The sequence below is a fragment of the Scyliorhinus torazame genome, chromosome 4 (genome assembly GCF_047496885.1).
Source record: "Scyliorhinus torazame isolate Kashiwa2021f chromosome 4, sScyTor2.1, whole genome shotgun sequence".
NCBI classification, from domain to species: domain Eukaryota; kingdom Metazoa; phylum Chordata; class Chondrichthyes; order Carcharhiniformes; family Scyliorhinidae; genus Scyliorhinus; species Scyliorhinus torazame.
Window position 1 is genome coordinate 291,717,989 of NC_092710.1, and position 15,836 is coordinate 291,733,824.

Here is a 15,836-nt window from a genome sequence, read left to right on the forward strand (position 1 = left end):
AGATTCTCCGACCCCCCAGCTGGTCGGAGAATGGCCGTTGGCCGCCGTGAATTCCGCCCCCGCCGCCCGCCGAAGTCTCCGAAGGGAGAAAAGTCGGCGGGGCGTCAATGGCGCCGCACACCCCGGAGAATGGCACGGGTGGGCGTGAGGCAATGGATTTTGGGGCTGCCGATATTCTCCCGTCCGGATGGGCCGAAGTCCCGCCGACGTGATGACGGGTCACGTCGGCGTAAATCAAACCACCTTTTAATCGGCGTCAACCTGTGCTCAAGGTTCACGCCGACCAGCGTGGAGGTGGGTGACGGCCTGGGGGGTTGGCCGCTGGAGAGGCGATGGCGTGGCCGCAGTCTGAATGTGTGGGGGAGAGGTGTGTGTAGGGTTTTGTATGTGTGTGTGAGGCGGGGGGTGGGGGGGGGGGGGGTGGTTAGAGTGGGCTGGCTCCGGGGGAGTGCCGGGAGGGGGGTGAGTGCCGGGGAGGAGGATGGGGTCCGTGCCGGGGAGGGGGATGGGGTCCGTGCCGGGGAGGGGGATGGGGTCCGTGCCGGGGAGGGGGATGGGGTCCGTGCCGGGGAGGAGGATGGGGTCCGTGCCGGGGAGGAGGATGGGGTCCGTGCCGGGGAGGGGGATGGGGTCCGTGCCGGGGAGGAGGATGGGGTCCGTGCCGGGGAGGAGGATGGGGTCCGTGCCGGGGAGGAGGATGGGGTCCGTGCCGGGGAGGGGGATGGGGTCCGTGCCGGGGAGGGGGATGGGGTCCGTGCCGGGGAGGAGGATGGGGTCCGTGCCGGGGAGGAGGATGGGGTCCGTGCCGGGGAGGGGGATGGGGTCCGTGCCGGGGAGGGGGATGGGGTCCGTGCCGGGGAGGAGGATGGGGTCCGTGCCGGGGAGGGGGATGGGGTCCGTGCCGGGGAGGGGAATGGGGTCCGTGCCGGGGAGGGGGATGGGGTCCGTGCCGGGGAGGAGGATGGGGTCCGTGCCGGGGAGGAGGATGGGGTCCGTGCCGGGGAGGGGGATGGGGTCCGTGCCGGGGAGGGGGATGGGGTCCGTGCCGGGGAGGAGGATGGGGTCCATGCCGGGGAGGGGGATGGGGTCCGTGCCGGGGAGGAGGATGGGGTCTGTGCCGGGGAGGGGGATGGGGTCCGTGCTGGGAGGAGGATGGGGTCCGTGCCGGGGAGGGACGTGGGACGGGGGGGGGGGGGGGGGGGGGGGGGGGTGGGGGGTGGGGGGGGGGGGGGGGGCAAGTGAGTTGGTCCACCTGGCCAGGTGCCAGCCTCCAACAGTCGGACCCATGCGATCCATGTCACCTGGCTGGGGGGAGGAGGGGGTATCGGCAATGATGACATGCTGTCGTTCCCCCCCCCCACCCCCCCCAGGCCGTCATGTTTTCCGATCAGCCAGCGATGTTTTCCGCCATGGCGGCAGCCGCTAATGTCCATGTTGCCCTGGATGAGGAGGAGGAGGAGGAGCGTGCCAGAGAGGCGGCGCAGGCTGCCGCAGAGGGGCAGGCGGCAGCCGACCAGGCTGGAGGGACACCTGACCGACAGGACGAGGAGGGGGAGGAGGACGTCGCAGCCCCACGGCAACGGAGGCACCCTAGGGCGCCCCGTGTGTACCGGCCCCGGCAGTCATACCAGGACCTCACGGACCGAGAATGCAGGAGGAGACTCCGGATGAGCCGGGAAATCGTGGCACACATCTGCCACCTGCTGGCGCACCTGTCACCGCGTGGCACTGGCGGGGACACCCTCTCCCCGTGTCCGTCAAGGGTACGGTGGCCCTGAACTTTTATGCAACGGGGTCATTCCAGGCACCGAATGGGGACCTGTCCGGCATATCGCAGACATCGGTGCACCGGTGCATCCGGGCAGTGACAGATGCCCTATATGCCATGGCGCACCGCTACATCCGCTTCCCCGTGGACTGGGCCAGCCAAGATGCCCGGGCCGTGGGCTTCTCTGCCGTGGCCGGGTTCCCCATGGTCCAGGGCGCGATCGATGGGATGCACGTCGCGGTGCGGCCACCTGCAGATAACAGGGCCGTGTTCACCAATAGGAAGGGGACCTATTCGATGAACATACAGGTGGTCTGCGACCACCGCATGATGATCCTGCACGCCTGCACCCGTTACCCGGGCAGTGTACACGACTCATACGTATTGTCGCGGTCATACATCACCGGCATGTACGAGGGATGCCATCCCCGGCTGAGGGGCTGGTTGCTGGGCGACAGGGGCTACCCATTGCGATCATGGCTGATGACGCCTATACGGAGGCCACGCAATGAGGCGGAGAACCGCTACAATGATGCCCATGTAGCGACAAGGGAAGTGATAGAGAGGTGCTTTGGTGTGTTGAAGATGTGTTTCAGGTGCCTGGACCTCTCTGGGGGCGCCCTCCAGTATCGGTCAGATAGGGTCGGCCGCATCATTGTGGTGTGCTGCGTCCTGCACAATATAGCCCAGCAGAGGGGCGATGTGCCGCAGGCAGAGGAGGGCGGAGTGGAGGAGCAGCAGGAAGAGGCGCAGTCCTCCCCAGATGAGGGGGATGGGGGCAATGGTCAGGGCAGACGGGCTAGACACAGGCGGGTGGCTGTCCACCGTTACCAGCTGGCCCAGCGGGCACGGGACAGGCTGATAGCCGCCCGCTTCACTGACTAGATGGGCGTGGGAATCGGGTAGTATGGCCACAGACCGCACACCATGGCAACAGCCGACCACCCACACCCCCCACACATCCACTCACCCAGCACCCTCCCCCCCCCCTCCCCAACCCCACCCACCCCACCCGCATGCACACCACCCCCCCATTGCCGATCTACCTGCAGCACAACGGCCGGGCTCACACAGTTGCCGGTGGACGCGTGTCTATTGCAGGCCATGGAGGATGATGACAACCCGCCCTGCGATGAGCTCCTGGCTCCATATCGTTGGACTATGTCTGACCCATGGCCACAGTACCACCATCCACCCGGACCATCCCTGCATGCGGCTGTGACACTGCAACGCATGGTCCCGTCCTCTGCCCGGGTGGATGTTGATGGCGGCCCAGGGGGAAGGGGGCAGACTCACCTGGGGCTGAGGTAAGACCACTCCTCACACACACACTTGCGCTCAACGTACATGACACCCCCGCATGCTTTGGACATAGCACAAAGGCAGCTTCTGTAGGTGTAACATTGACTTTAATAACGAAAGGAGTTCATGCACGTGCCCTAGCCCCTAAAACTCATCTGTGCCCTGCACCCATGCCAACTTACTCAGTGTCTAATTGTTTGGCCTTACGGACCCTATGACTATGTCTACGTGGTTCCCCAGACGGTACAGCAGAACTGGAGGTAGACTCCTGTGATTCCTGCCCTCTGACATGGGATCCCTTTGGCGGCCGTTTCCTGGGGCGTCCTGGCCTAGATGGGCCAGGCTGCGGCCCGGGCGACTGGGATGGCGAACTGCCAGCCTGTCCTGCCCGTTGCCCACCCAATGCACCTGGGACGGAAGGGGGGGGGGGGGGGAGTCCGAGGTGTCGCGGTGTTCCGGGACCTCCCCTCCCGGGGGTCCCGGGACGGACCACAGCACCTCCTCCTCCCTCGGGGTGCCCGATGGCCCCCAGGCCTCTACATGGGTGGGGGATGCGAACGGACTGGCCATCCGACGCCCCCCCGACATCTGGCGCTGCCAGTCCTGGAGGCCCGTGCTGGTATCGACAGGGGTCTGCAGGTTTGCAGCCATGGAGCTCAGGGGATTGGCAAACCCTGCCTGTGACTGTGCGACGCCGGCTCGCACATGGGCAATGGCGCCGATGCCCTCAGCGATGGCCTGCAGAGACTGGGCCATGGACTGCAGAGACTGGGCCATGGCCTGCTGAGACTGGGCCATGGCGTTGAGCGTCTCTGCCATATGCCGCTGGCTCATGGCCTCCTGTGAGAGGGCAGCCATATCCTGGGCCACAGACGCCGCCTGCACGGAAAGCCCCAGGCCTCGCAAACCGTTCCCCATGTCTGACACCGTCGCACCCATTGCCTCCACCGCGGACGCCACCCATGCGGTGTCGGCCTGGGTGGCACGTATGACCGGCACCACTCCCAGCTCCTGGATGCGGGTGGACTCCTCCACCTGCGACTGCAGCCGCCGCAAGCCGGCCGTCACCCTCTTCGCTCGTCTCTGGTTCGGTGGTTGCATCGGACCTATGGGTGGGTGTGGTAACTCCAGGAACCCGGGATCCATCTGGGCGAGGGTCCGGGTCTCTCCATCTCCAGTGGTCTCCAAGGGGCATCCTGCGGGCGTCGCATGCCAGAGGGTCCGGGTCTCTCCGTCCCCCGTGGTCTCCGAGGGGCATCAGGCGGGCGGTCTGCATCTGCGGGGATGGGTGCCTCGACGTTTGCTCCTGCGATACACAATGAAGCATGCATGGTTAGACATCAGGCAGTGATCAGGTGATATGGGGGAAGGGGATATAGGGGAGGGGGGATATGGGGGAGGGGGATATGGGGGAGGGGGGATATGGGGACGGGCTGTCGGTGGCTCACTTGCTGGTGGGCCCCCGACCTCTGCATCAGCAACCTCCCGGTCCTCAGGTCCGGCAGCCAGTTCCAGGGCCCTTCCCTCATGTTCGGTCAGTGGCCTCTCAACAGCGGGGCCTCCTCCAGTCCTCACATGCTCCCTGGTGTTGTGTGCGCGTTTCTCCTGTGGTGGTGGGGGGGGGGGGGGGCAGGGGTAAAAGGCAACAGTGTTAGGCAGGTATATGAATGCACGCCATCGGTTGCGCGTGTATTGCAGAGGTTAAGGTTAGGGCTGGATTCACTTGGGGAAATGGGGGAAGGCGGATATGGGGGAGGGGGATATGGGGGATATGGGGAGGGGGGATATGGGGGAGGGGGGATATGGGGGAGGGGGGATATGGGGAGGGGGGATATGGGGGATATGGGGGAGGGGGGATATGGGGGATATGGATATCGGGCAGGAGGGGGGGGGCTCACCTGGCTGCTCTGACGAGGTTGTTCACCTTCTTGTGGCACTGGGTGCCTGTCCATGGTGTCAGGGCCACAGCGGTGACGGCCTCTGCCACCTCCCTCCACAGACGCCGGCTGTTGCGTGGGGCAACTCTGCGGCCGTGCCCGGGATACAGGGCCTCCCTCCTCTGCTCCACTGCGTCCAGGAGCGCCTCCACATCCCGTGACTCGAACCTCGGGGCTGAGCGGCGGCCAGCCATCCGGTCGGGTGTTCTGGTCGGGTGGGGGGAGCAGCGCGTCCTTAATGAGCCGTCACGCCGTGCGGCGTGTATGACGCCGCACGGCGTGAACCACGTGAGCCCGCGCGGATAGCATCACGTCGCTGCTAGCCCATTCCGGGCCGGAGACTTTGCAACGTTTTTGGCGGCGTGATGCAGGTGGGATTTGCGTCGTTTTTGCTGCCGGTCGGCGGACTTTGCGCCGATAACGGAGAATTTCGCCCCTGATCTGTTTGGAGCCTGAGTTTGATCCAGATTGGTCAAGAGCTCATGAAATATGCGGTTTTATGAAATGGACATTGGATTCAGAGTACAAAGCTAGCATCGGTTTGGAATACTAAATGAGGTAATGAGGTAACGACGGAAGCCAACAAACTATCTCCCGTCCAGAAGACAAAGAGGATGTCAGAGATTCAACTTGCACCAGACAGCAGGTTTGATAGTTCTGTTAATTATGGGACAGAGGGGATCCTGCTGGGCTGAAGCCGATAGCCTGCTGGTTGAGACGGATTAACCATGACTACTATTCAGACCACCACTTGAGTGTAGACAGATCCATGCAGGGTCAGACAAGGCACAAAAAAAGTCGCTGCATAATCAAACACCTAGCAATGGTGAAAAGAAGAGCCTCCTAAATTCAAATTCATTAGCACATGAAAACAGAATAATTGAGCCCCATCTCCACCCTAGCCTCAAGAGAAAGCTATTCCAGCAGATGACTGCCACTGTATCACACTTTTGGAATGAGCGCAGTGCAGTTTTTTTCCCCCGAAACACTGGCCTCAACTTGTCGGGGATGGTGCCCCCGACCTCCGACTGGGCACTAACAAAGCCACCTCCAAGTGTTGGCCTTAAGGCACTTTCACATTGCAGTTTGGTACAATCCTGGCCCTGTGAAAGCAATGACAATCAGATTTAAATGTTTCATTCTCCTCTTTTGTGTATGTGAGGTCGGGCACTTGTCTTGCGTAGACGAGTGTATTGACGAGGAGACAGCTCTGATGGTAGAACAGGGAGCCATGCGAAAGTTCACACATTTGAGAAGAAAATTCCAGGGTGGGATTGGACTCAGCTGTATTGGCACTCATGGGTCAGGAAGAGTGGCTACATGGACAAGGCAACAGCGTAAATCCAGATAAAACAAATGCTTGATGGTATTCACACTTCCAGTAGAAACAGAATCATGGAGACAATTTTGCTTCATTCTAAATATTATACTTTGCAGTTATTCAATAGGGAGCTGTAAAAATGTTAAATATTTTGGGCGCTGTCTCTGACCATGTTTGGGGTAAATGGGGATGGATGAAGCAGGAGATATCATAGTTAGTGAAATATCAATACCCTTTAGAAATTACAGCATGTGTCATGTAAAAGGATCAAAATGGATGCCTTGCTGCTAAAATTAACGCAAAAGGGTTAACGTGCCACCTTCTCTCATCTTCTCCTTCCTCCGCTGTCACCAAACAAAAGCTAAACAAAACGATTTGAGGAAAAGAGGACACTTGATGAAGTAACTGAGACAGCTTTATCCTGCCTTTCTCCTCTGTTTGTTGCTCACTGGCTGCTCAAGAAGAAATTCATACTAGTTGGTGTTCACACAAGCTATTCAAGCGAAGTTTAAAAAGTTGTGAATTAAAGACACATTGACTGTTTGTTCACATTCCTATTCTCCTCCCACCTCACCCCCCCCCCAAAAAAAATACACAAAATCAAATAAGTATTTGTCAACCTTCAAAGGTCAATCTCTGCAGGCCACCTCTGCATTGGTGAACCTCGTCTTTTAACAGTTCCAATCTCCTGGAAACAAACGCTAACCACAAACAATGGGCCTGTAAGCCCGAAACAATAAAGCAGAGCTGCCATCATGAACGATTTGCAGCCAGCATAAATATTTACCAGATATTGTGTGTGTTGCTTGTTTAGAGTTAATCTACCAATACATAAAAGCAACAGTTTCTGCACACGTGTGCACATGATTTCTGCAGGTTTCAGCAGTATCTTGGGAACGTTCATCTGCAGTGGACTATTGGGACGGTGCTTCAAGTGAAAACATGCTGACATTAAAAGAATGGAAAGGTCAGTGTGGGTAAACTACTTCATCTCCTTTCCCTTTCTCGCAGCTTGGCAACATACTTTAGAAACCTTTGCTCTGTAATTCAGACGTGTGCACAGAAGAGGTCTATATCTCCAGTACTTTGTATCGCAAGAAAAGGGAACAGCAATTCATACCGATCACTGTTTCGATACATAATTAGTTTTGGAGTGGGAGAACATAGGATTAGATACATGGGGCGAAATTCTCCCGAAACGGCGCGATGTCCACCGACTGGCGCCCAAAACGGCGCCAATCAGATGGGCATCGCGCCGCCCCAAAGGTGCGGAATGTTCCGCATCTTTGGGGGCCGAGCCCCAACATTGAGGGGGCTAGGCCGGCGCCGGAGGAATTTCCGCCCCGCCAGCTGGTGGAAACGGCTTTTGTTGCCCCGCCAGCTGGCCCGGAAATGACATCTCCGGGCGGCGCATGCGCGGGAGCGTCAGCGGCCGCTGACAGTTTCCCACGCATGCGCAGTGGAGGGAGTCTCTTCCGCCTCCGCCATGGTGGAGACCGTGGCGGAGGCGGAAGGGAAAGAGTGCCCCCACGGCACAGGCCCGCCCGCGGATCGGTGGGCCCCGATCGTGGGCCAGGCCACCGTGGGGGCACCCCCGGGGCTAGATCGCCCCGCGCCCCCCCCCAGGACCCCGGAGCCCGCCCACGCCACCTTGTCCCGCCGTTCAAAAGGTGGTTTAATCCAGGCCGGCGGGACAGGCAATTTATTGGCGGGACTTCGGCCCATCTGGGCCGGAGAATTGAGCGGGGGGGCCCGCCAACCGGCGCGGCCCGATTCCCGCCCCCGCCGAGTATCCGGTGCTGGAGGCTCCGGCAACCGGCGGGGGGCGGGATTCACGGCAGCCCCTGGCGATTCTCCAGCCCGGCGGGGGGTCGGAGAATGACGCCCCTGGTCCTTATCCATGACCAATTTCCAAACTTTCCTATGGCACCAAGTGGAGGTGCAGTTTTGAGCCCAGGTTCTTCCAGAAAGGGAGGAAAACTGACTGAGGAGTGACCCTGATTATTGCTACTACTCACTTCACAGTTTTGGAAAGGCCTTGCTGAAGGTCGAGGAGTTTGATTGTGTGTCAGTTACATAGGATTCTTCCTTAGGAGTGAGAACTTGGTCATATAATCTGGGCAATAGTCTGCAAACTCCAAACGGACAGAGTCCCAGAGCCATGATCGAATCCGGGACCTCGGCACCGTGAGGCAGCAAGCTAACCACTGCGCTACCGTGCTGCGCTTCGTTGCAGAGATGTTGAGAGGGCAGCACGGTGGTACAGTGGTTAACATTGCTGCCTCACAACGCCAGGGACCGGGGTTCAATTCCTGCCTTGGGTGACTGTCTCTGAAGAGTTTGCACTTTCTCCCCATATCGCTGTGGGTTTCCTCCGGGTGCTCCGGTTTCCTCCCATAGCCCAAAGATGTGCAAGTTAGGTGGCTTGGTCATGGTAAATTGCCCTTTAGTGTCTAAAGGTTAGGTTCTGGGGTTACAGGGATAGGGTGGGGAGTGGGCTCAGGTAGGGTGGTCTTTCGGAGGGTTGGTGCAGACTCAGTGGGCCGTATGGCCTTAAGTTAAAAAGTTGCACGAATTTTAACAAATGCATTCTAGCTCTGCAAAGTAAGTTGATTAAAATAATTATTTTACAGACCCACTTTTAGAAATTCACTTTCAAGCACCTTTGCTTAGACTGCCTCAATATTTCAGAAATAAAAATGTTTTTAGAAAAGGCACTAAGGGAGACAGTTGGCCAACAATAAGTTTCAGCCTCTTACAAACAAAAGCATTATTTTTTTAACAAAGCCCAAGTTAGGATCATTGACCGAGGAGGGTGATTTTGAAGATTAATTGTAGGTGGTGAGTGTAATCTCAATGCACAGGCTTCATCCCATTCGCTTAGTGATGTGTGTTAGCCCACTGTTCCCTTGCTCTCCCAAGAAACAAAATGCCACTTTTACCATTTACTGACCTGTAGGCATGTCAGAATCAGCAAAGGTGAGAAGGTCAGCTGCACAAACCAAACAGCATCTATTGTTCCACTTTGCTTTGAATAAGAAAAGATGCTACCTGTATTTACCTCAGGAGATTTTGAATTTAGATGCTATTAGCAACAGCTAATGAGCAATTTTCTAAGCAAAGTAAAACTACCTAAAAATAATTGAAAACTAATAATGCTTGAAAGGGTGGTAGAGGCGGGAACCCTGACAACATTTAAGAAGTATTTAGAAGAGCACTGGAATGCCATTGCGTACAAGTGCTGGAAAATGGGATTAGAGTAGATAGGTGCCTGATGGCCAGCGCAGACATAATGGGCTAACGGGCCTCTTTTCGTGCTGTAAAAACTCTAGTCACCATATTGACCTAACTCCCGAAGGAACCTTCTAGGAGGACCCTGTCAAGTGGCTTTTGATCTTCTGAGATTAGCCAGTGAGTGACAACAAACTAGACGAGCAGAAGAGAACATTGCAACAAAGTCCAATCATGCCGTTACTGACTGTTCCAACAAGGACACTTCTAACAGAAGTCACTAGATCAGGGGTGGCCAAACCGCAGCTCATGAGCTGCACACGGTTCATGGAAAAATATTCCCATCTCTGTTTTTAATGAAAAGATTTGTGGTGAAGTGATCCAAACCTCCAATCACATTTGGATTAATGCTTGTCGCTCACATACATGTACTGAGTGAAATTCAAACCCCACCAATCCTGTGCCAAAATCCCAGCTAATTGTGAGACCTTCTGGCCTTTTATTCCATTTAATTAAACTTTAGGTCTGAACTTGATTGGACAGTGCTATGGCAGATTTGATGCCAGTGCATGGCAATGCCTCGTGATTGGAGTTGTACTTTTCTGTTGGTTGCTACTGGTGATTGATTGGTGCAGCTGTGACTTAGAGTATCCAGAACGAAATGGTCACGGTGAGATGGCTATTCAATCTGGGTGGTGGGAAACGGGAAGAGGTGGGAGGAAAACGAGACAAGCAGACTGAGAAAGACAGATAGAGAGGGGCAGTCACAGAGAGAGTGAGACAGACGAACAGACAGGCCGAGAGACAGGCAGAAGTATGAATGCTTTGACTGATTTGCTCAAAGTTTGGTTTTGAAATCTCCCAGATTGCTTTCTTTGGCCACCGAAAGATTGAAGTCAATTCCAGTAGACTTCCAGCCGTTCCAAGATGGAGACTCACAAGGCTCCCCCGGCCTATAGCTGTGATTAGTCCTAATAACTGTAAGTATCATCTAAAATAGAACAATTAATTCAGATTTAGAAACTGGTGTATGTACTTTATGGTTGTTGAATAGAAAACGTAAAGATAATAATATCTTAAATCAACAGCAATAAAATGTGTCTGTATTACCCCATGTCTCTGCACGGGTCTCACCCCCACAACCCAAAGATATGCAGGGTAGGTGGATTGGCCATGCCAATTGCCCCTTAATTGGAAAAAAATAATTGAGTGCACTAAATTTAAAAAATAATAAAAAAGAAAAAGAAATGTGTCTGTAAAGGTTGACCATGCGCTGTGGCTCTCGAACGTCTGAAGTTTATGGTGTGAAGCTCTAAGGTTCAAAACGTTTAGCCATCTCTGCACTAGATCATGGCATTTTACAACACAGGTCATTATGCCAAACAGGTCTCTGTCAGTTTAAATGCTCCATGGGAGTTTCCTCACAGCTCACTTCATCTCACTCCTACACCCAGACTGGGAACACTGGTAAATGCTCCCTTCCTTAAGGCAGGGGCACTCCTACTACGACCCTGGCAGAGATCATCTAACTTAGTAAAGGAACATTTCTACTTTATATACGTTAACTACTCATTGAATAAACTCATGGGACCATTGGGACCATTATTATTTTTTTAAATTTAGTGTATCCAATTAATTTTTTCCAATTAAGGGGCAATTTAGCGTGGCCAATCCACCTACCCGGCACACCTTTTGGTTGTGGGGGCGAAACCCATGCAAACACGGGGAGAATGTGCAAATTCCACACGGACAGTGACCCAGAGCCGGGATCGAACCTGGGACCTCGGCACCGTGAGGCAACTGTGCTAACCACTTGCGCCACCGTGCTGCCCTCATTGGGACCATTATGCAGCAGGAGGATTCAATTCTGAATTCTGTTGTCAGGCTATATGAGGGGCCATCCCCTGGTTTTTATATCAGGCACTGGCCAAGTAGTTGTCCTCGAAGTGGATCTCATTTACATTTGTGCTCACTTGGAACCAGCTTATATAAGGAGAAAAGGTGGCCTTATTCAGTTCCAATATATGAACTCCATTCAGTGTTGTGAATAAGGTAATCAAGCTGCTGATATAGGATAGCGCTTTTTAAACATAAATGAACACCGCTCCATTTCTGCCTCCCGAGTCAGATGAGTAAACTGACATTTTTCACTTTACTGATCTCACGAAAGGATCAATGAGCAGGAGCAACAACTTAAAACAACTTAGATTTATATAGCACTTTAACACAGTTAAACATCCCAAGGCGCTTCACAGGGGTATGATAAGACAAAATATAGCACTGAGCCACATGAGGAGATATTAGGTCAGATGACCAAAAGCTTGGTCAAATCGCTGGGAGCTGGCGTGAATCCCACCCCCGCCGCATCTTGAATTCACCGCCACTAGAGATTTGGCGGGGATGGGAATCGCGCCGCGCCGGTCGATTCTCCGGCCCGCGATGGGCCGAAATCCCGCCGCTGTCAACCCTCTCCCGCCGGCGTGGATAAAACCACCTTTTGAACGGTGGGACAAGGCGGCGCGGGCGGGCTCCGGGGTCCTTGGGTGGGGGGGCGCGGGGCGATGTGGCCCCGGGGGGTGCCACCGGGGCCTGGCCTGGCCCGCGACCGGGGCCCACCGATCCGCGGGCGGGCCTGTGCCGTGATGGCACTCTTTTTCTTCCACCTTCGCCATGGTCTTCACTATGGCGGAGGCGGAAGAGACCCCCTACCCTGCGCATGCGCGAGGATGACGTCAGCAGCCGCTGGCGCTCCTGCGCATGCGTTGCCCGGCGAAGACCTTTCGGCGTTGGCTGGCGTGGCGCCAAAGGCCTTTCCCGCCAACCGGCGGAGCAGAAACCACTCTGGCGCGGGCCTAGCCCATCAAGGTGAGGGCTTGGCCCCTAAAGGTGCGGAGACTTCCGCACCTTTGGGGTAGCCCGACGCCGGAGTGGCTCCCGCCACTCCATTACGGCGGAACCCCCCGCCCCGCCGGGTAGGGGAGAATCCTGCCCCTTGTCACCAATAGTGACGCAAATATAGTTTGGCTGCACAAGAGTAACTCAAAGAATTAGAGTAGTGCAGATATATCAGAGTTGTGCGGTTCATAGAATAGAATCAGAGGATCTCTACAGTGCAGGAGGTCATTCGGCCCATCGAGTCTCCACCGATCTTCGAATGAGCACTCTATCCATATCCACCACTCCCTATTCCCATAACTCCATAATGTAATGTGGACACTACGGGGCAATTTTGCATGGCCAATCCACCTAACCTGTACATCTTTGGTCTGTGGGAGGAAACCGGAGCACCCGGAGGAAACCCACACAGGGGAGAATGCACAAGCTCCCCACAGACAGTGACCCAAGGCTGGAATTAACCCGGGTCCCTGGCGCTGTGAGGCAGCAGTGCTAAACACTGAGCCACCATGCTTTTACCACTGCACAGCCATGTCCTTACCCTCATTCTTTGACATGGATGGCCAGAACTTTACTGTGCCAAGGCGCACCAGGTGTTCACTCATTCCTTTGGGGCATACCTCTTTTAGCTTGCAGGGGCCTCGAAGAAGTGCCTGCTGCTCGACGACCTGGTTACCATAGCAACAATTCAGCCAGAGGGTTCCACATTGGGGGGTGGGATGTGAGAAATCAGCCTAAATTTATCGATGCCTTATGTATCAGGATCATCTTATAACAAATAAATATTTTTATTTGGATTGACTTTCAATTTTCTTTCTACTCCAAATCTCCAGAGTGCGTTAACTTGCCTAGAAAGGAGGATCTGCAGGCAAAATGGCAGCACAGATCAAGAGGCCAGCCTGATGGTAAGAAAAAGTTTTAAATGTTTAAATGAAGGTAAAAATACTAAAATGACCTCCGGATAAATTTACAGACTTCCATTAATAGGTGCACTCTTTCTGGGTATATGAAGCCTCTCTCCAGTGTTGCATCCTTCACTGCCTAGCTATCTAATTTCTAACAGTGAGTGAGGGTAATTGTAATGAATGCCTCATTTTTTAGTTTGTATGGAGACTTGTTCTATTGAATATTTCACCATTTTTAACTGTTTGATACCTCAGTTCTCACTATTATAGTATGTACTAGCGAATCTCTCTTTAACAACATATTTCTCATTCTCAAGGTTCCCCAAGGACATGCAAGTCAACCTATTATTGTCAATCCATGAAATGGGACCATCTCCCAGCTTTATGGTGGAGATTACAGAGTTAGGGAGGGACAAGGCCATGGGAGGGATCTGAAAACCACAGAGAATTTTTAAAACTAACATGTTGCTTGACAAGGAGCCAATGTAGGGCAGCGAACACAGGGCTGAATGTTGGCCTAGTCTCAGCATTGATGGTGGTATAAGCACTAGGTTAGAGAGGGAATATTGGGCCAGAATTCCTGCCCTTGGTCATAACCCACTTGAAGGCTGGAATAGGAATGGGCTTAAACATAACGCTTCCTGTGGTGGAATAGCTTTCTGATGTCTCTCATGTAAATACTGACATCTGAGGCAAAGATGAGGGGGGGAAACGTGAGAATAGTCAGATTGAAAGGGGAAGAGAGAAATTTGCTGGGGATAAAACAACCAAAGCAAATTTTACCTAGCTTCACATAGCTAGGTGAACCAATGTTCATTGAGGGATAAGGAACACCGGCAAGAAAATTGACTTAAGATGAAGACAAGGCCTGATCTGACTGAACAGCAGAGTATGCCTCTGGGGCCGAATGGCCTACCCCTGTTCCTAATGTTACAATATTACAGTGACTCACAAATCCTCTTCGTTTCATGGAAATAAATTTAAAAAGGCATGGACTAAATTGAGGATCATTTCCTACACTTACATAAGCCAACTAATTTCTGGTAAACAATTTACTAAAATCTGAATCAACATTGTGGAAAGTTGTCAGATTTCAATGATTACAGCAGTTCCAGTTAAACCAAAGTTACTACATAACAAAAATTTTGACTAATCTAATAAAAACCACACATACCCACAAAACACTGGCAAGTCCTGTCAGTATGTTGTTAGTTCACTCGGGGGAGGATGTTGCCTGAATGTTTTGCATTATATATTGTTCGCAGTGGCCCAAAGAGCTTCAGATGTTTCTCACCTTGTCATTCCCATCTAACAAAGGAATATGAAGTACTTCTCCCAGCGAAGCAACAGCAATATGTTAGGTGGTCAATGGTTACCAAAAAAAATTAGTAAAGCTGTTGACTGCAATCTCTAGGTCACAAGTAATTCACTCTTTCCTACCTCACTTTTGAATGTTATTCTGGATGCAAACACTTTGTACTGGGGCAACCTCCAGCTGCATATCGTCTGAAATGATCCTTAAACAAACCAAAACATTAACAGTTCATTACAACGGTTACTGGAGTCCCACTCATGTTTGGTTAACAACACTTGAAAAGTAAGAGGGCATACTGTGTGGTCAAACACGCTGAAAAAGGAAGCAAATGTAGCCCCTACCTTACTTGTCTTTTGGACCCTTTCCCAGCAATTGTCAAATTAAGTAACTTGAATACAGAGGTCAGTCTATGAAGGAAAATTCCTCAGAATAGAGTCATAGTCATAGAGTCATAGAGTCCTACAGCAGGGAAAAGGCCCTCCGGCTCATCACGTCTGCAAAAACAACCACCTAAGTATTATAGTCCCATTTTACAGCACTTGGTCCGTAGCCTTGCATGCCTTGGCAATACAAGTGCACATCTCAATACTTCTTAAATGTTATGAGGGTCTCTGCCTCCACCACCCTTTCAGGCAGTGCGTTCCAGACTCCCACCACCCTCCAGATGAAAACATTTTTCCTCACATCCCCTCTAAATCTTCTGCCCCTTACCTTAAATCTATGCCCCCTGGTCATCGATCCCTCCACCAAAGGGAAAACATTCTACCCGCCTACTCTAGCTATGCCCCATATAATTTTATACATCTCAATCATGTCCCCCCTCAGTCTGCTCTGCTGAAGCAAAATCTCTTACAGATAGAACCAGCCTGCAAAGAAGGAGGCCTTTTGGCCCATTGTTTCCATGCCGGCTCTTTGAAAGAGCTATCCAATTAGTCCCACACCCCTGCTCTTTTCCAAATCTTTCCTTTCCCAGTACACCCGCTAACCAGGGTTGGAATTCTCCGCTCGTTGGATTTTATTTCCCACTGGCAACGCACCTCTGCCATGTGGTTTCGCTGTGGCATGGGTTCGATTCAATGGGAAATCCCATTGACAAGTGGCGGAAGGACAGAATCCCACTGCCAGAAAATGCCCCGCTGACGAGAAACATGTGGCTTGAGAT

General features: G+C 53.5%; 1 protein-coding gene across 10 annotated transcripts in view; it reads right to left on the minus strand.

Moving 5' to 3' along the window:
• The window catches only part of LOC140410993 (PR domain zinc finger protein 1-like), a 121,168-nt gene that overhangs the window by 93,805 nt on the left and 11,527 nt on the right, over nucleotides 1-15,836 (minus strand). For 6 of the 10 annotated variants that reach the window (XM_072499900.1, XM_072499897.1, XM_072499898.1 and 3 more), the window contains one exon: nucleotides 14,800-14,876. The exons of the other annotated variants lie outside the window; for them this stretch is intronic. The gene's annotated coding sequence lies outside the window, so the exon portion shown is untranslated. The remainder of the gene's footprint in view (nucleotides 1-14,799; nucleotides 14,877-15,836) is intronic. 10 annotated transcript variants of the gene reach the window in all.